Genomic DNA, 21,533 nt, shown 5'->3' on the forward strand with positions numbered 1-21,533 from the left:
TTTCAGACCTGGAGATAAACGGTAGCTGCAGGACACAGTTTTGACAGTTCTCTATAGATCTGCATTATATGCCTCCTCAAAGGCTAGGTAGGCGTGCCTGGCATGATCTACCTCTCTTATCAATATCTGGAAAGCACAGGAGTTTGTTGGTGGGGCTGGGGGACGTCATAGGGCTGATGCCCAGAGTGATGCCTGTTCACCATCCTGCACCTGCCTCCTGGGATTCCAGTGTTTTCATCTTTCTGGTGTTTGGGGGGGGGGTGCGGAATTCTGAATCATCCTTATAGCAAATTGTGGTTTCAGCCAAATGATCATGTCTAAACGTCTGTTATTATTTCTTATTGCTGGATGTTCAGCAGCTGACAAGTTATGGTGTTGGCAAGCAAGGACTCTAGGCTTCTGTTCTCTTTTCCCTTTGGGTGTGTGTGTGTGTGTGTGTGTGTGTGTGTATTTACTTTACACATTGCTGTGTTTTGTTTTGTTTTGTTTTGTTTTTTACTTGAGGCTCTCCCATTAATCAAGCCTTTTAATTCCTCTTGGAGAGGTTCATCTGACAGAGCTAACACAAAGAGCCCTGCAAAGTACTAGCCTTGGTAACACGTGTCAAGGATTCAAGCACAGTTTAAGGAAGGCAGATTTGAGTATTCGCGCCTCTTTTATTACTATTATTATTTTCCCTACAACTACAGTGCCTAATTTCTACCATATATTGCATTAGGTACTTTCAGTGCAAAGTCTGTTTTAATTTGACACATTTACCAATCTTGGTGCACTTGTGGCCAAGGACACACTCCTTTCAATGAAGCCTCAGTTTTTGTTTCCTATCCGGTCCCTGCCTTGGGAACAGATTAGACTGCTGGCCCTTGTACATTGTCAGATATTCACTCCAGAGGCCAGATAGGTGACTTGCACAAACCAGTTGTCTTCTCCAAGTTTTAAGATTTTATTTGCAATATGATATAACTGTACTGAAATGACCTGCAAGCTAACTTCCATCCCCTTGCTATGGTTGATGTTCCACCAGTTTTCTCAGTGAGAGACGAAAAAGCCAGGGAAGAAGAACCAGTGTCTCTTAGACCTAACTTCTTCCAGGTTAGGGCACAATAAACGTAGGGAGCCTATTTGAAAACTAAGTGTGTGCCTTGCATCTCATTTGCTGCAGGTTGTTAGCTGTCACTCTTGATGACTATGAAGCATGAAGTAAGGAAGGCATGTTTGCTCAAGGTGTTTCCCAGCCCTGGCTGATGGAAATGGGACTTTGTCACCCTCTCTTTTGCCTCTTTGAACATGTGTGCTCCATCATTAGGTGTCGTCGTCGTATGGGCCCTTCAATGTATTACTAATGATTGCAGTTATTATTGTCATACAATGAACTGTTTGGGGAAAAGGAGGTATCTGTGGGTTTTTTGAGCCTTGGCAAGATAAACATTATGCCAAAGTGCATTCAGATACAATCCTAGACGGAGTGCTGTATCCAAAGGAGGGACATTTTTTTCAGATGGTAAAATACTCTGAGATACCTGTAGATAGCCTATCAAATGAAGGAGCTGGTGACACAGTCAGCAAGGCATTTTAGGAGGTAATAACTTGACCTTGACTAATAAACGGGGGGATCCGAGCTAAATCAAGAAAAGCTCTTCAAAATCAAAACCGTTTCTGGCATCAGCTCTTTTTTTTTTTTTTTTTTTTTTTTTTTTTTAGGCAACTTTTGGGTCTAAAGTAGATGATAACACTAGAATGAATAGGACAAAAACGCTCTACTGGACACTTCACCATCACCCTATTAAAAGGAGGCACTTACCGAACTGCTACCTAGCTCAGTGTCCTATTTAAAAGCTTAGAGCTGGAGTGCTTATTTTGACATGAGTTTTACCACAACCTAAATTTGCAATCACAAGGAGGCTCCTTTGTTGCTGTTGTTTTATTTTGCTTTCTGAGGCAGGGTTTCTCTGTGTAGCCTTGGCTGTCCTGGAACTCACTCTGTAGATCAGGCTGGCCTCAAACTCACAGAGATCTTCTTGCCTTTGCCTCCTGAATGCTGGGATTAAAGGCATGCACCCACCACAGCCTGTCTGATGAGCAAGTTCCTTAAACAATCTGAGTCTCCAGGCTTTCCATCAGTGAAGTAGAGAAAATAAAACTACATGTATCATGAGCAGTTTCTGAGTAACGGGAGTACACACTAGGTAAGCGCAAGTTACTATAATGGAGTTATTGTGATAGGCTGATATAGATTCAGCTTATATCTGTTGGGCACCCCATGTTTGGTAGTGCTCAACTGCAGATTTTCAAGTTTTCTTTGCTCTTTATCACAACACAAAGTAGAATCCAAGTTCTTAATTAGGGAGAATTTTGGAAATTGCAAAAACAAACAAACAAACAAAAACAACAGCAAAAATAAAAAACCACCACCACCAAACAAACCAAAAACCAAAAATGCAAAACCAAACTACTCTCATACTAATGAAGATATTATCTCTCCCAAAAGAGGAAGCCCTGTTGAGGTAAGCAGGAGTGGGATGTATTGACTTGACAAATGTCTTATTTGCTCAGAGCATCAATGACTTCAGCAGCTTCTTCTCAGTTGGATGTGAACACAACTGTACACCTGGGAAAGGACTTAAGAAATAGCGAAGAAATGTCTGGTCACATGAGTACACTCTGTCCTACACCCATGTTTACCCTTTCTATTCACATTAGTTCACATATTCAAAAGAATGATATTCGAAAGCAGCCAAGGTATTTATGATCTGTCTCCGAAACGCTGGCCTAGCACCTCAGCATAGGACCTTGTTGAGGGGCCTTACATCTCTGCACACTAGGGTCTCGTTCTGACCCATGTCCTAGCTGGGAAGTTTGGGCTTTAGAATAAGGCCCAAAGCAAGATAAAACACATCACTAGAGGTTATTATCTCAAACTTCACCTAAGTCTAGTTTTAAAACTTACCGTTTCTAAATCTTTTTGTTTTGTTTTGTTTTCCAAGGCAGGGTTTCTCTGTGTAGCCTTGGCTGTCCTGGACTCGCTTTGTAGACCAGACTGGCCTTGAACTCACAGCGATCCACCTGCCTCTGCCTCCCGAGTGCTGGGATTAAAGGCGTGTGCCACCATACCCGGCCAGTTTCTAAATCTTAAAATCAACAGCCCAAACATAAATATAAACATAAAACATGAATATATGTTATATAAATACTTAAAGCAAACGGGCAACTATAAATGCATATTAATAAGTAGATGTTATCTTAATTTATTATAATAGCCAGGGCAAGATATGCTGTGTCACAGAAAAAAATATCTACCTGTAACTCATACATGCCTGACCATACATGTTTATTTCTTCCTTATGCAAATGCTAACATGGAAGAGTGGTACCCTTCCATCTTACACAAGACCTTCTGGAATGCAAGACCCCAAAAGGACAAAGAGGGGTAGGAATGAAAGAGCATGGGGGAAGTATGGGGTAATTCTAATCTACCCTAGCCCAACACGGATGTACTTGGCTAGGGAACAGAATCATCACACAGCTAACAGCAAAGGAGACAGGGGAGCCAAGCACAACATGGGAAGAATGTTTGTCTCACCTCAATATGTTTCTTCAACTTTCAGAAAACATATGTGCAATTGTTTCCATAGAAACTTTTATTGCTTTTCTCCTAACAAAGTAGGTGTCAAACCAGCAGGTACTCAACTAAAGGCAAAATACAACAGGATAATATTCCTAGCTACTAGTGCTAAAAAAAAAAAAAAAAAAAAAAAAAAAAGTATGAGAGTAAATATCATGGTCTGAGACTAGAGTAACATCTGGCTGATTTTTTTTTGATCATCTTTACTGATAATATTGAAGATCATGCCCTAGTCATGTACAATATTATTTCTTAGTCCTGCATTCATACTGCTTTTCCTCTGACCTTGTGTTTGCAGAATGTCAGCATAATATTTTCCATGAAGTACCATCAATAGTTTTCTTTTCCTATATGTATGGCTTATAAAATTAGCATACACTAAAACCATCATTGTGCTAACTCTGTCTACACTCATCCCTTTCCTATCCTGACATTGTGAAATTGAATATTGTTCAGCTCTATCTCAGTGTCTTACTTTTTCAAGGTGAAATGGTGAAAATTGATTGGACACTTTAACCAAAGCTCAAGCCCAAGGCAATAGGATCTGTCTTCCGTTGGATGGAATGCTCCTTCTCAATCAAAGATCTAAACTCCTTCAAGATCACATGGGACTGTACATAAATCTTAGTTTCTACAAAGTTCAAAACTCAGGATACAACCATAAAATTAGCTCAACCACAGCAGTGGGGCTTTGCTACTTCAAAGAGGATTGGGAAATGGTGTAAGCACAGCTAATTAAGCCATGTGTTGAAATGAGACTGGAGGGTTGAATTCTTATCTATTTTCTCAATGCAAATGTTAGGAATGTAACATTTCAAATGGAAGATAAGAGGCAGTGGGCCCCAGAGGCAAAAGACACTAATGGAGATATTTTTTTCTCATCCTTCTGAGATAAACAGTCTCAGTCTAAGGGCAACATGTTCTAGAAGGCCAGGCTTGCTTGCTTTGTTTTCTGTCAGTTCTGGTAATGTAGGGGCACAGGGATCCCTTTGATGGTTCTCCACCTATAAACCCTCATTTCCTTTATAAAAAGATGCCAGAACTTTAGTTCACTGGGGGGAAACTGCTAACATCTTGACATTCCATTACAAAGAAAAACAAAACAAAAACAACCCCACCAAAACCCAAATAGTCTTTAATTCTAAATACAGAGAGAAAAAGAAAAAAAAAAAAGCAATAGATGAGGAATACGATTATTGCCGGTATAGAAGAGACAGAAGAACTTGTTGACCCTAGGCTTTGCCCAGCAGCACTCTGAAGCATCATTTTCTAAGTTCCCTATTTTTATTTAAATAATTTATTCATATCACATCTTAAGTTATTATCCCCTTACTTGTATATTCCATACCCGCCCTCCCTCCCTCTTTCACCCTATTCCCCTCCCCTAGGCCTATGACAGAAGGGGACCTCCTTCTCCACAATATGATCAAGGCCTATCAGGTCTCATCTTAGTAGCCTTTTTCCCTTTCCTCTGAGTGCAGCCAGGCCTCCCCAGCAAGGGGAAGTGGTCAAATAGGGGGCACCAGAGTTCATGTCAGAGTCATTTTCCACTCTCCGCACAACTGTGGAGAATGCTCTGTCCATTGGCTGGATCTGAATAGGGGTTCTAGGTTTACTGCATACATTGTGCATGGTTGGTGCAGTAGTTTGTATACGCCCCCCTGGGTCCAGATCAGCCAGCCTTGATGGTCTTCTTGTAGGGTCCCTAAGTGTCCATCCCTATCCACCACTCTGAACCCAGGATACACAATGACAATCTCTGTAACCTCCACTGAATAATATGATCCCATCTATTTTTCTGTATACCTTCTTTCCTTTTGCTGAACTTAACTCTTGGTTTTACACTTGACTGCATGGCCTATCAGTCGTATAACTGTGGACAAAGGCTTGTGGGTTTCTGAATGTTGGGGCTCCTACTTACACTTAGAAGCATTCATGACACTTTCCTAGTGGCCTTCTGTACCTGTGGCTTTTAAAAGCATATTCAATGTATTTTAAGACATGCTCTCTTTCTACTAACACTGTAGATTCCTAGAGGAAAACAATCAGGCTCTATGAAGTGATTATAAGTATATAGAGTCCAAACAAATAATTACTTGGAGTTCTATCTGTTCAAGTAATGAAAGTGAATGCCAATTGCAGTTTCCAATTTTCCTGGTTTGACCATACAAATTGACAAATTGCCTTTATTTTAATTTAGCTAACTGAAGAGTCATGAGGGATGCAAACCAGTTCTTTTCTCCTCCTTCTTTCTCCCTGCCCCCTCCTCCTCCTCCTCCTCCTCCTCCTTCTTCTTCGTGTGTGTGTGTGTGTGTGTGTGTGTGTGTGTGTGTGTGTGTGTGTGTTTGAGGTGTTTTATTTTAAGTTTTAATAACTCTTTTGATGCCATTCTCCCTTGCTGAAAAAAATGCCACTTCTGGCAGGGCATGTGTTGCAATCTCAGTTACCAATGAATTTTCTCATGCATGTAAAAGATGTTTCCTCAGGATAAGGTGTTTCTCTGAACACAAAATAACATGAGTTACCATTATCACTTTCCTGAGAAGAGAACTGTGCCGCACACACACTAAAGCAGTTGCTCAGGTAGTAACAGCAAAATAAGAGGTGAAGATGGGATTGAAATGGAGCTCCTAGACTATCAGGTCACATGGCCCTCTGTGTCTTACCCTTTGATGAAAACACAATGTATTATATTAGGGTGAAGAAGGAAAAAAATGATTGCTTTTCTACCTCACCCAGACACATATGTTTAGGGACCTTGATTAGTTAAATCTTTTATTCCACTTGTTTTCTAAATAACTTTCTAATGTTACAAAAAACTTAGGCACTCCATTTTCAACATACAAATTGTGGAAGATGCTATTAAAGCAAGAGATGGGACATCTAATGCTCACTGTATTTGTATACAGCTCTATACCAATCCTTCATGATTTGTTCAATGCAAATACATGCACACTGACATGTTACTAAAAAGGATATTTTATTAACTTCTTGTTTCCTCATATATTATGAAATCTGCCAATGTAACTAAATATTAGCCTAGAATATTAAATAATAGTCTTCAAAAATATTATTTCCCTGTGCATGAAACTATATTTATAATGCCAGGAAAGTTAATCTTACCTTTCTCTTCCTCTATATGAAGATATGATAATAGCAACAGCCATGATGGATCTCTCTGCCTGACACTTGAGTGCATTTCAATCAATCTGATAATATTGAACATTTTTCTTCTTTTCAAATGAAAATGCTTATGAGAAACCAGAATAGGCACCCCTATAACTAAATGATTTCTGCTTTCATGATCATTTCCATAAGATAATACTTCATAATGGAGTTGTTTGGTTAAATTCAAAGATAGTTTAAAAGCTTTCAATACAACCTTCCAAATTTCCAGTTAAGGAGGCAAGAGCAATTTCTGACCCCACCAGCAACACATTGAAATAAATGTTTTCTTGGGTAGTTGCCAGTAAACAGAGGGTTTTTACTGCTAATCCTGACTACCAGTGTCACATCTTAGGAGGAAGAAGCCAAAGTCCTTAGACTCTATAATGGTGTCACCAGTAGATTTCACTGTAAGATTTTGGAACAGCTTAATAATTTGGGCATTTCCGTGGTCCAGGTGCTTACCCTTAAACACTGACATAGTTATTTTCATTACTACTCTTAGATAATTCTGTGCTAGTGTTTAAGTGACTTTCCCTCACCACTTTGAACTATTGTTGCTGTTGTGGCAACATTGAAACCTTTAAGATATGCTTGGCTTGTAGTGTCTAAGCCCTTGGGAGTGGAGGAAAGCTACCACCTAGTGGTGAACTTACTGTTCTGGGAGTGAGCCCCGCCCATCTTGCTCTCTCTTGTACTCTTTGACCTTCAACCAGGTCACACCTACTCTGCTATAAAGCAGCATAGAGGCCTCCATCAGATGCCAGCAACTTGGTGTTGGCATGCCCAGGCTTTATAGGCCAAATCTAATAAATTTCTGTCCAGTCTAGTGACCCAATCTGTGGTATTAGCTTATAGCATCACAAAGGCAGCCACTTTACAGTGTTTCCAGTTTTTATTTTGTTTTGCTGCCTAGATATCCTAGGGTGCTTTGCATTTAAACCCCCTATGTTTGTTGCTTTCCCAGCATTTTTAGCTATACATTATTACATGTGTTCATTTTCTCGGTTTATTGTCTGTCTCCCTCATTAGATTCTAATGAAGACAGCTGGTCTATGGGCAAAAATCAAGTGCTTAGCCTTGTATCTGGCAAATGGTAAATATCTGATGCTGGCTAAATTGGAGGAACATGAACATTTACAGGGGAAAAGATAAGCCCCCACCCCTAGTTCTAATGACTATAGAAACAGGAACAGACTTCAAGGCTAACTCACACTAACCTTTTAAAGGATGGAAAGTACACTTAGACACATTCAGTTATTTTTCCATCATGATCTGGGTTAAGAGACCCCAAAGACTAAGATGTGTCCTTTTAGTAAATACTCTTTCCTGGGTAGGGGTGTAGTCCTATGGTAGAGCCCTTGCCTCGTTTGTAAACCATCCTGAGTTTGATCTCCATCACTACTAAAGATAATTGATGATTGTTCTAGGAAAAGATACTTGCTTTACAGTGGGTTAAAAGTAACTTGATACTTCAAAAGTTATCTGTAATCTATTTTACTCACAGTGCACATCCAGCCTTCCTCTTCCCAGCCCATAATAATAATTACAGTTGAACTCTTTCTCTAATTTTACCTAACACCAAAGTTCCTTCTGAGCAACCTACTTAATTAGAAAGATAGGTAGAAAAGTAGAAAATGTCCAGTAATCCTGCTGTGTTTCTCACTCAAGAAGAGACACATTGGCCATGTTGGTATGCCAGCCTCACACTGTTTGTAGCATTACAAAGACTTAATACATATACAATGTGTGTGGGTGGGAGATGCAAGGTAGTGATGCTTAATGTTAACTATTAGAATCAGAGCAGTCAGCCCTGTTCTCTCTTCCCACGTTACCATCAAGCACAATGCCAACAGGGAGATGAGCATTATAGATCAAAGCCAGAGCACTGAAAGCTAGCCTGGAAAATTCTATTACTGATATTGAAAGGAAATACCCCAGTCTGAGATGACTGACTCATTTGTGGGAATGTTGTTGGTGATGTGATTAGAAATAAATGTCAGAATTAGTCAGCTCATAGCTAAAGGAAACATACATTTCTTGAGTGTTTAGTGTTAAGAAGAATGAAGTGAGCTTCATTATACAACATGCCTGATATAGAGAAGGCCATGTGTTGTACCCTGCCTCAGAGATGGAGGATAAAACACAACTCTTCTTCATTCTTACATTATAATCAGTCATTAAACACATGTATGCAGGCTGTATTCATTAGACAATCTTTTTAAAGCTGCCTAGCAACCATAAAAGCGGTATCCAGGAGTTCCGTTTGCAATGAGATTGACTTGATAATATTTTTCTTAGAATTAGCTTTTTGGTAGCTAAAATCCTGAATATACATTCAACTCTGATCCCTTTATTATCCCTTAACATCAGCTTTATCCAGATTAAGTTTTGACACAAGTGACTTGTGCTTTAGAAAACTCAGGTGCACACAGGTCAAGTTTTTTTTTTCCTATTTTAGTGCAGGACGAACAAAGATTACACAGTGATAGGAACAGTTGTTAAGCCCCGCTTGTTTTCTTGGAAGTTTGGAAGAAACAATAATTAATGATATTGTCTCTCTTCTGCTCCCAGTTTCTTAGTCCATTGTAAACAACAGAGGAATCTGTTGGCCAAATCCACTTGAAACATCACATCCGGTTTTACTTCCTACATCTCCCTTTTAATATGCAGGAGGAGCATCACTTCAACTCTCCAAGATGCTTTGTGAAGAAGGTTTCATCACCAGTGACTTAGATATGCAGGTACTGAGCACTGGCTACCCAGTATTCACTGAGTACCACCACATACTTTACAGAAAGATGAAAGGGAGGAGAAGTAAGATTCTATGGCTTGGGTATTAGCTTCGTAGCCTAGCTATTAACCCATCCTGTGTCTAAAGCAGATTCCTATGAAATTATAGGCACAGCTTCCTTCTTTTGGGCCATCATTTACAATTCAATTCTGCCTCTCCTCTTAATTATCAAAATAAACAAATTGTCAAATGTTAGGACTTTGATTTCTGATGATTCTATAATCTTTCCCCTATTCTTACCATCTCCCTTTTCATTTTGACGACAATAAAGCAGTTCTTACAATGCAGGCTGACAGCAGCAGGGCTATCCATGTGCAGCATCAGCTGTGGGTCTCTGAAAAGCTAAGCGGGAAATACCATTTTTCTTTTCATGGAAGTAGAAGGGAGGCATTTCACTTATATGGTAATTGGAACAGATTTTTTTTTTCTCTCCCATCACTACATTTTCAGGGAATTGGCTCGTTAGACAGCATGGTGGACAGCATCAATTAACATCTCCCCAAACAAAGCTGGGCTTATCTGTTTTATATGCAAACATAGTACTGGTCACGCTGAGACCCTATTAAAGCTCTATTCCTGAAGGTAACAACTCTCAATATGAGAAGGAGGAAATTCTTGGCTATTACTCAGCAACTTACTGAAAAATAGCCATATCAGGGATATTGAGAACCATGTGGCCACCTGAAAATTTCATTAAGGAGATGGCAAAAGATCAGGAAAAAAACCTTAATTTCAGAGAGCTTAGCCAAAGTTGATTCAACAAGTTCTCACATAATAAACATGATTATATATTCTACACACAAATCCAATGGAAATGTACTTTAGAAATGGTTTCTATGCTACTCTGTTGGAAGAGACAAAAAACAGCCATGCAAGTAAGGAAGAAAATAGCCAAGAAAGAGGTGAGAAGTGAGTTGGTTGGTCATCTAACTGGCACAATTTCTCCGGTGCCATGCAAATTTGCATATGGGAAAATGTTTTGCAAATAGGTAAATGGACACTATAGAATTACAAAGGTGATGTGACATAGTAACTTTCTTTTTAATGATGCTGATAAAGATCTCAGATTTAGCAGAAATTACATAACTCAGGTAGTACTAGGCTGAGTGAAGTGTAGTTAATTTCTGAGAAGTAGCTTCAAGAAGGTAAGATACCTGAAAACCCCCATGGAGCATCTGGAGGAAAACTCTTTCAGCAGAATGGTGAATAGCACACTATGTGTGGAAGTTATCATACTATCCTTGGAGAAAGACAGTTTGCTAGAGTACTAGATTTAAGAAACATTTGTGAGCTGTCCTGTGTATGATGGCACACAAACCTGGGTCCACCTAAGGAGCCTCAAGTGTTTTTGTTGCTGAGCCATCTTTTTAGCTTTATTGCAATTTTTTAAAGGCAAAATATATTTGGAAAAGTAAACAGCCATCTTGCAATGATAAAATGAGGTTTTAAAATTAATAAAACAGCAAAACAAATATATTTAAGGTGTCTAACTTGATAAAAAGAACATATCAATATATATGCAAAATCTAAGATATGGTAGGTGAGAAATGAGCACAGGAAATGTGAAGAAAATACTTTTGGTTAGTTCTATACACATATTTGACATCTTCAAGACAAGGGAGAACATTCTCACAGAATGTAATTGAATAAAGACAATTCTAAAAGAGATGCAAAATCAGACAAACCCATTACCATAATTGAAATTGAGGACTTTCAGCCACCTGAGCCCCTCGCAGAAAAAGATGGCAGTGGCCTCCAAAATTTTATAGAGAAATTATCCTAAGGCTTTAGAGAACAGAGTCCAGGGCTGCATTAATTAAATGCTCAGGAGCATAGAAGAAGAAAATGAAATTTGCAAGATGAACTCATTCCCGTGTCATAAAAACATATTTAAATATTTGGCTATTGAAGAACTAGATCATTTGATTGTATTTGCAAAGCTAGCTTCGTGATTGCTGTGGAAACACCAAACTCTCCCTTATAAAAGTCAAAAGTCAGGCTACAGCATGCATATAATATCAGTATTAAGTTATTACCAAAGGAGACTAAACAAGAGAAATAAAAACACTGAAAAGCCAAAAAGAGAGCAAGAAATTATTTGCCTTTCATACAACTAAGTGCATGGGGGGTCTTTAGAAGAAACAATGAAAAGTAATGATTCAGTAAGGTGGCAGAGTCCAGAATCATGTGCCTTAAACCATGGCCTTCATCAGAAGGTGGTGGTGAAGAGTCATTTGTAAAGAAGTACAAGAGGGCGCGAGAGATGGATCAGCTGTTAAAGGCTAGGCTCACAGCCATAAATATAAGAGTACAAGAAGACATTTAAAGAATATACTAAGAAGAAAATGTTAGACTCTAATGAAATAATGTAGAATAAAATACAAGTAAAAGAAAATGCACCCCTGAATAGAAAGGCTAACAAAGGTCATAAATTTTGTCATTTTCCTAAATCAATTGTCTCTGTCAGTAATAAATTATCTCAATACTATTAACCTATCTATCTGTTAAGTAGCTTCCACCTATTAATGTATATATCTACTTAACTGAAGAAATTGATTCTAAAGTTGATGTGTGGAATAAAAACATCCAGAAAGCTGGGAGAAGAGTGATAAGAATAAACATGGCATGTCAGATTTTAAATCTATTGGGCATATTAAAAATCAGGAAGCACATGCGAGCACAGGCTGAATGGAGTAAAATATAAATCCAGAAACTTAAAATGCCACAAACGAGACTTAGGGGGAAACAGTGACATGAGCATTGGTTCTAGAATAAGTAGGTAGCATGGCATCTTGAAATAAAGTTATATAAATATCGCACATTCTGTATGGGAATAAATTCCAGATTACAGTTTAAGAAACTATAAGGAGTTAAAAACAACACAGTGTAAAAGAATATATAAGGTTGATTTAAAGCTGTGGGGTGTGAAAGATCTCATTTTGAACTCAGCATCAAAATACAAACACCACAAAAGTTTGGTGAATTCAACCTCATGAAAACACAGTAGCAGAGGCGAAAGCCCTTAGCAAAATCACAAAGCAAGCAAAAATAATAACAACTTAAAAAAAAATCAGAGTAGTAAGTAGGAAATTGCAACCCCAAAATATAAAAACAAATAAACAAAACATCAATCAACAACAACAAAGAGCAAACCAGTATAAAAATGGGGAAATGTATCAATATTCAATTCCAACATCTACAGAGATGCCTTGTAAGCACATAAAAAGATGTACAGCCTTGCTCTTGATGAAAACCAGAAATGTGAAACTCAACTGAATCTGCATTTTCATATATTAGATTGACACGTTTCCAAGCAATTTACAGCAAGGTCTGTTGGTGAGGTGTGGGGAGGTGCTTCCCTTACTGTGTGTTGACTCTGAATTTGTATCCTTATCAAGGGTGACTGGGCTGTATTGAAACTACAAATGCAAAGATCTCTTAAGCTTGCGATGTTACTTCTGAGACTGTATCCCACACGTTCTCAAAAGTATACAGAAAATGCATCAATAGTAAAACAGTGGAGAAATGGGTATCGTATGATCGAGCTGAAATATGAGCAAAGGAGAGGTAATCTGTTTATGTTCCGAGACATGTTAAAGGACTATGATCAGACAGAAATGGGAGGAAACATTTATTGCCGGTGCTCTTGTGACTGTATTACCTATTCAGAATTTTAAGAGACAAGCATATGAATACGAACATTAGAAATCTCCCATTAGTTTACTGGGGAAGATGATTGTAAGAACTCAACAATGTTACCCAAAGATAGACATCCATTTCCTGCAGGGTGGCTCCCTAACCTTCCCCACTACTGGAGCAATCCATGGCATTTGGCTTTTTAAGTAATACCGGAACACTTTTTTTGTGTGTGTGTGTGTGACTGCAGATTTCTCAACTGATTCTAGTGTCTGCTTTCTCTCAGGATAGTGTCGGGGCTGCTGGAAATTAGGCAGCATTAACTGGCTACAGGCTGGAGGCCTTTAACCCTAGTGGTTTATTGCCATTTGTTCTACATTCTAGTAGCCTGGTGGCTTTTGTGTTCTTGGGGCAGGCCAGCTGGCTCAGTCACCTCCTGGAGGCCAGCCTTCATTAGATGGACCACTAATGCCTTAATTGATCTGCAAAGACCTAAGCTTTGTAGTGCCCCAGAGGAAAAGAACCAGAAGCCTGGCTCACTGGAGTTCTGAGATGTCTGTAAATTCAAATAAGATTCTCTTTCTCCTGGGCCAGTTTAGCTGAAAAGGTCACAATCTACAAGGAACTCTGCTCTCCCTCATGGTCATTTTTTTTTTTAACTTTTAGCCAAGCTGTCTTTTGCCCAAATGTGTGCATTGAGTTTGTCAGCCTTGATTTAAACACACAAATCCCCTAGAAGGGAAGAGGCTGCCTTTGGATAGCTTATGTGTTTAATGCCAGGATGAATACTGCTACCCGCTTCCATCTATACTTTCCCCAGGAAGTCAGTGCAGAAGTGTCCACTCATCTGTCAAGATGTCATCCTCCATTAACAGCAAAAGAGACATTTTTTTTTTCAAACTTGGCACACATGAGGCACTTTATAATGGAAAAAAAACTTGGAGTATTTTATAAAGAGCTTTAATTTTGCAGAGTTAAAAACAAACTAAAAATAAAAGAGGAGGAGAGAGGACAAGAAGAGGAAAGAGTGGAGGGAAGGAGTGTGCACAAATAAAACAGGGTTTCTGTTGTTGGGGATGCTCTGATGGGCTCTGCCCCTTAGAAAGCAATCGCCCTTAGGCTGCTATCTTCTTGCTATCTTCTTGAGGGCTGGCACTTGTCTTGGTTCTTATCCACTGCCACCCTGCACACCAAGTACAGCCAATATCCTGTGGCTGATGGTAGGAATGTAAGAAGAAACAAAATACGGCCATTTTGAATAAGCCTTTCATTTTGAATATGGGCCAAGTAAAATTTGATTTCCCAAGATTTTCCTGGGTACATGGCATCCTGCTTGGCACAGAGAGACATGTATGTGAGTAACTGACATCCTGTTTGGCAAGTTGAAACATAATTGCTAGGCAAGTAACCGAGTGACAGTTGAATAAACCAGCCCACGAGAAAAAGATAAATGTACCACATAGAGAAATATTCCTAGGAAAGGCCTCCATCTCTAAGTCCTGATTGGAGAAAAAAAATGCAAACTGTAACTTGTCACAGATATGTATTATTTTCATGCTTAAAAGTTTTATAGCATTCTGGCTACAGCCAAGTCTACTCTGTGGTCCTGATCAGTCAGTAGTGGCTTGATTACAATAAACTTTTCTTCTCTGCATTGACCTGGTGTTTGAGTTGTGTTGGAACTAAGCAGTCCCTATACCAGGGACTATACTAAACTGTCCTTCTTACTACTATATGGGATAAATCAGAAGGGCTATTCTGACCTCAGCATTCTTTGAGGGGTTAGTTGAAACTCTCCCTGGGTCTGGAGCAAGGAGGAATTGTATACTCCTTTTTTTTTAGTCCCCTTCCTCAAACCCCAAAAACCCTTCTTCTGAATGAAGAATCAACCCCTGATGGTGTTAAACTCTGCCTAGAGATCCTAGTGAGTTAGCAATGGAACCAAGAATTACATCTGCAAACTAAAGAGCTAAAAGACGTTTTTTTGTTTTGCACTCCAGCACTTTGCTCTCAACAAAGAATCATGAAGAAAATGGCATCTTTTCAGATTTCTGTATATGTAGATGCTTCTGCAAGCAATCCCCTATGAATAACAGATGATAGTTTACACAGGTGAACATATATGTACAAGCTGCCTCTACTCACTCTATCATTTCTTTATCTATTATCTACCTTTCTATCTATCTATCTATCTATCTATCTATCTATCTACCTACCTACCTATCTATGCATATATAATCATTTTCCTTATTTAGTCTCTCCTGTGAGAAAAAAAATGTTTGTTTGAAGTATGTTTCAGGATATATTAATTTTCTTTGTTCTGTATTTTCATGTACTAATCTGCTCTGTGCATTTCATCATGATTATGTGCTGTCCTTCAGAATGTCACTATTAATTTATTGTCACATGACGTTTTACATTTCCAATAGCATTGACCATGGAAATATCCCTAGGTGCAGCCAGTGGGACAGCTTCCTTGCAACTCAATGGCTAAACAGAAGGTCAAATCCTGTGGAAGTTTTACCCATCGTCCTATGATTTGGTGACAAGAATGTTATCAGAAGAGCTATTAGTGCCATATAACGTCTGTCTTTTCACATTTGCAAATTACAGATTCACATCCTTGCTCTGATTAGCTCCTGAAGTGCTGAACAAGAACTTATAATTATGCACCACAGTCCACTCTCCTGACAGAGTGACATTACAATGTGGATCCCAGCCCATATAGCTTCAGAATTTAAAAGTACTATTGAATGAAATTAGTTCATTTGGAGCCACTTGTATTAATGGACTGTGTCATTTATACTGTAGAACTGGTTTTGTCTTTTATTCACCTTTTATTCACCACTATGTGCAGCCTCCAGTACTGAGGACAGATTATTCCCTGGGTGTACCAAGGAGAACAATTGTTCTCTCTGGAAACTATTGGTAATGAGTAGATTAGTGAGGGGTAAATGTTCTTCCTGTTAGAAAATCTGAATTCATGTCCTAAATGTGACACTGATTCATTGGATAGTATTGCACACCATTTCTCTCACCTAGCACATACCCAAAGCCTCTGATCCATCATTATAAGTTAAGAAACAGTATATTCCAAGAAAAATAGCTGGTTACAAAAGATCATACATCATTTATGGATTGTTGCTTTCTCTTCTTTATGTACCATTCCCAAGGTACCTAGCAAACTGAGGTCCACCTAACTCATTTTTACCTTCTCTCCTGGGTCATGTTTTATCTCCTTTTGGCAACATATCTATAAATTCTTATGATATCAAGGCTCTTTGTTGTTGTTGTTGATGATGATGATGATGGTGGTGCTAATTGTTAAGTGAAGTTTTATGAGATTTTCACAGACTTAAACAAGTCAATAAGTAGTCCCCTAATCTTCTTTATAAAGGTTTATAAGTATCTTTGCCCACAGCAATGGTTGTAGAGAAGTGGTCTCTAACCTGTACGTACAGGTTTCCATTTTAGCGAAGACATAGGGTTGGATGAATGCAGGTAGCTGGATTGTGGTGATTAAAAGAAGGAACTTGGCAGAACACAAATACATAAAAAGAAACATATTTAGCACATCACTCAATGTGGTGGACATAGTATAGGCGTTGCTCCAATATCATTGGCCTTTTGGGCTATTTTGCCAGTATTAAAATCAATAGATTTACACATGAAGAACATTGCTTACAATTGCATAAGTGCATAAATGAAAACAGCCTTTTCCACATTTTTATAAAAAGAATGATGGAGAGCATGCTATACGGTGCTAGTTCTGCCCTGGGCACAGTGCTGAGTATAAAATGCACCATCTCCTCAATGGTCTCATGGGAAGTAGCTCCTGTATCTTTCCCAGGTAATCAATCAGAAAATTTCCAAATATGGCATGGTGACATTTCCTAAGAAGTCACCCTGCAGTCTCCATATGCTTGCCCACTGTGGGCTTTGGAATGTAAGTGATGCTTGAAAACAGCTGTTTGTTATAAGGCTCATCCTTGGATGCTTTAAAAAACTTCTATAAATGCAAACTGTTGGCTGAGTGTCCTTTAGAGAGTAGTTTATTCAGGTTCCAAATCAGAGGGAGAATGGGATTTGGAACATGGTGCAACTGTAGTATGTTCATTACTGACTTGACAGAGGAGGCTTAATGATAGGATGGGGACAAGCTCATGAGTTTACTGTGTAGACAGCAGGAGAGAGAAAGAATGCAGTTTGGAAGTACAGTCATCTCCGAATGTCTCTGAATGGTTGGCTCCAGGAACCACATAGATACCAAAATCCATAGTTGCTCGTATCCCTTATATAAAATGGCAAGGTCGTGGAATATTACCTACACACTCCCTCCTAAGTCAATTAATTTGTCACTAGGTTCTTTACAATACTTAATGTAATATACAGGATTTACAAACATTTGTTATGTGGGACTGCTTAAGGAATGGTAACAAAGGAGTCTAAGTATGTTCAATACAAATATAGTTTTTGAGTAACAATTTTCTCTATATATTTAATGTTTAATATAATTTAACTTTACATGCTATCATTTAAGTATTTAAAATATATTACATGATATATATCAATAATAATATTTCAAAATATTGATGTTTTTCTTTTCTTTGTGATGCTGGGAATTAAGCCCAGAACCTCTAACTTACTACGTGAATACTATTGAGGTACAACCAAAGCACCCCAGTTTTTCTATCTGAGATTAATTGACTCAATGAGTGCAAAACACACAAATATGGAGGGCAGCCTATAGCAAGTACAAGTGCCTGACCTCAAAGGAAATCCAGACCGAACAGCTTCAAACTTGCACACAGTCTGCCACTAGCAGTGGAGATAGCTGATGGGAGAGCCTCAATCAACAATCCCATGGTATACTGCATCTAAAGATCTGCAAATACTACACAGGCTAGCCACCAGTGCTCACACCAGACAAAGCCAATTATCCCACTCTCTCTCCTTCTGGCTCTGCTGTGCTCAGTGCTTTTCCTTTCTTTTTTTCTTTCTTTCTTTCTTTCTTTCTTTCTTTCTTTCTTCCTTTCATTTTTTTATATGGGGGCAGGGATATTCATCTCCAGGAGCTGTCCCCAGAGGGTGTCCCTTAAAGTCATACTGGAAACTCAGATGTTTAATATAACTTTCACATGTTACGTACATATGTATGTATATAGCCTTTCTTCACTCTTTGTGTTTGAAGTAGATTAGCCAACTTAAATAAACTGTTCTGCAGTAGAGCTGGGTAGACATTCTTTGTGCAAAATTTTCTCTTATCAGGAGTTATTAAGAATTTCCTGAGTCTAGAACCAAATGCTTCCAACCTATCATGGAACTTACTGTGTAGCTGAGGTTAGCTGCAAGCATGTCTTACCTCTGCCTCCTGATTGTCAGAATTACAAGCATGAGGCACCATGCTGAACAGCCTTCTTTTTTGATTAACTCAAGGCTGAACCACAAACATTACTTGCTCTGCAGCTTGTGTTTCCTGGGTGTCTCTAGAAAGAATGCAGATGAGGCAGGGATGGATACCCACCACTAGAGTTGCCAGATGTTTTTAATTAAACCCTTATGTCATGCTGGTCTGATACACAGCTAGTCTAGAATATCTTTTATTCCCCTAAAAGGCTTCAGTGCAAATTAGCAGGGCACTTGAATTGTCCCGTAGAAAAGAAAGGCGAAATGCTTTCAGCTGAGTGAAAACATCAGAGACAGATGGAAGTATTACTCGAACAACAATACTATTTACTTGGTTCTCTCAGGCCATAGAGTGATATTTGGAAAGACTATTTTTCCTATTAATAGGATGGGTTCGACTCTTTCAATGCAGCTGGATTGATTATTCTGTGAGAATTATGCTTTTAAAAAGTGTCCCTACATGCCTGAGAACTACATATTCAAAAATAGGTACTGCTAACAGCCCTTAAGTTGACATCATAGCAGGTTGTACAATGGACCCTTCCTCCCCTTCTTGCTTCTTTCTGGACAATATTGTTTGTTCACTTTTGTTTTTCAAGACCTTTAGCTCGCTGAGAGATTAGAAACCTGGTTTGAAATGTGATTGTTTTAAGAGTTGGAAACACAAAAGTTTATCATTTTTAATTTTATTTTTAATTAACAAATAAAATTGAATGTATTTATGGATGTACAATGGTAATGTTTCAGTAAATATGGAAAAAGATGAAGTAAAGCTAATTAACAGTGCTATAACCATTCATACTTATTTTTACGGCAAAAAACATTTTAAAATCTATTCCACTACTAATTTTGAAATGAACAATGCCATGTTATTTATTATAATCATGATTATGTTCTTGACTTTGGACTGTTTCTCCAGGGAAGGAATTCAATTACCTGAAAATTTAATCAAACAAGCAGTGGATTTAATGGTCAGAACACTGAGGTGATGATAAACCAGAACTCTGTGGTTTTTTTTCATCCTTTTTGAATAAAATTACAGAGAGTAATGGATATGTCTCCTGAAAGCAAGTCATCATTTCATAAAGAATAGATAGGATTCATTTTTTATTAAGATATCCATAAGTGACCATGAAGCTAAAGTCAGGAGGGCCATGGGATACCACAAAGTGTAAAAGCAATAATGGCTATGATAATAGCCTACATTTACAGAGAGAACACTAGGTAACAAGCCCAGCCTTGAATACTTCACATACATTACTTCATTAACACCTGCTGGTAGCCAGATGAATTAGGTAAGATCAGTTTGCTCTAAAAGAGTATGAAGCTGGGCTGCAGAGAGCTTCACCACTCTGCTCAAGGTCATAAAGTTCCAAAGTGACACAGGCCATAATCAAGCTCAAATAGAGTTGACTTTAAATCTGGGCCTCTTAATTACTCCTTGGACAGACTGATGACAAAGTATTTGCTTACCTCACTGCTGTGGGAAAGGAGATAAGAATTAAAAACAAAGTGATTATGTGTGAGCCCAGTTGCCCTGGTATCAGAAGACGTGAAGAGTTATCCAAGTGGCCAGACCTGCTTCGTTACTACTCCATAACACAGTTTGCCTGCCAGCCCACTACCCTTTGGAATGAAGCTCTGGATGTCATGTGCAGAATGCATGTAACTCTCTACCACCAAACAAAGACTCAATCTTCCAATCCAATGATGCAGAGCACCCTGGGGCATGCTGTACAGTCCCGGCTGAATCAAGGTCAGCGAAAGTCATCTAAGTAGCAGCAGTTGTGTAGTTGGATATAGAATGGAGAAGTTCTGCCTAATTAAGACTTTCAGCAGGAGATTCTTGTAACTTTACATATTGTATTAAAGAAAGAGTAGACACTGCTAATCATAGAAACAGTGTGCCTTTCCTTGTAAGGTATTTGGAGAGGTGTTATTTCTTAGCCCAGTTTTTGTTTTCACTTCTGCATTTGCCTTTATCTTTTATTAAAAATAATTTTATAAAAGCAAAAGTTGCAAAATAGTCCCAAGAGCCACTCAGATCTTTCAAGAACCAACTAGTATTAAGTCATGCCAAATAGTAAAAGTTATATGAAACTTGAAGATAGGTTAATCTAGGAAGAAATGTTCTGGAAAAAGTTCACTGATTTCACATAAGGCTCCTTTACTCTTTTTATCCCTATAGCTCAGCATCATTTTTTTTTCTTCCTGGCTACCCTTGCTGTTAAAGGACTGGACCAGCAGGAATGATTATCCTCATATTTTTAGCTGTCCACAGGGGCAGAACATATTTTCAGAATTCAGTTTTCCTTTCTAGAAATATGACTCTCTCTATTAGAACTGTTACATCCTTCAGTTTGATTCTCTGAACTTTTATATCTGTGGGACTGTATCATAGATGTCCTGAAAGAATTAAGTACAGAAAGTCACAATTGGTGCTTAAAAGACAGAGGTCAGGGCAGCCAGGAAAGAAGCCTTCTCCACCGCAGGTGTATAAATAAGCAGCCTAGATTTTCAGCCTTTCATTTTCCTGGAGATATCACAGGTAGAGAAAGTCAGGATATAAAGAAGTACTTCGCATCCATTTACCTACAAAGTGCACTAATCTCACAGGCTAAAGTTTCACTCCAGAGTGTTCCCTTAGAGTTTCCTCCAGAACAAATGTGGTGGGCTTGTCTTAAAAGCCCACTGTAGGGGATGGAGGCATGGCTCTGTTGGTAAAGTGCTTGTTGTATAAACATAAGAGGCTGAGTTCAGATCCGCAGATGCCAGATAAGAAGCCAGCTAGTGTGGCAGGCACCTGTAATCGTAGCGCTGAGCAAGCAGAGACAGGAGAATCCCTGGCCAGCTATACTTCTCAAGTCCATGAGTTTGTGCTTAGTGAGAGACCCTGCCTCAAAAACTAAAG

General features: G+C 38.7%; 1 protein-coding gene across 32 annotated transcripts in view; it reads right to left on the reverse strand.

Annotated features, from left to right (window-relative positions):
- The window catches only part of NRXN3 (neurexin 3), a 1,580,128-nt gene that overhangs the window by 287,851 nt on the left and 1,270,744 nt on the right, over positions 1-21,533 (reverse strand). The gene's annotated exons all lie outside the window — the stretch shown is intronic.

Source organism: Acomys minous, assembly GCF_964271855.1.
Source record: "Acomys minous genome assembly, chromosome: 8".
In the NCBI taxonomy this organism is placed as follows: Eukaryota; Metazoa; Chordata; class Mammalia; order Rodentia; family Muridae; genus Acomys; species Acomys minous.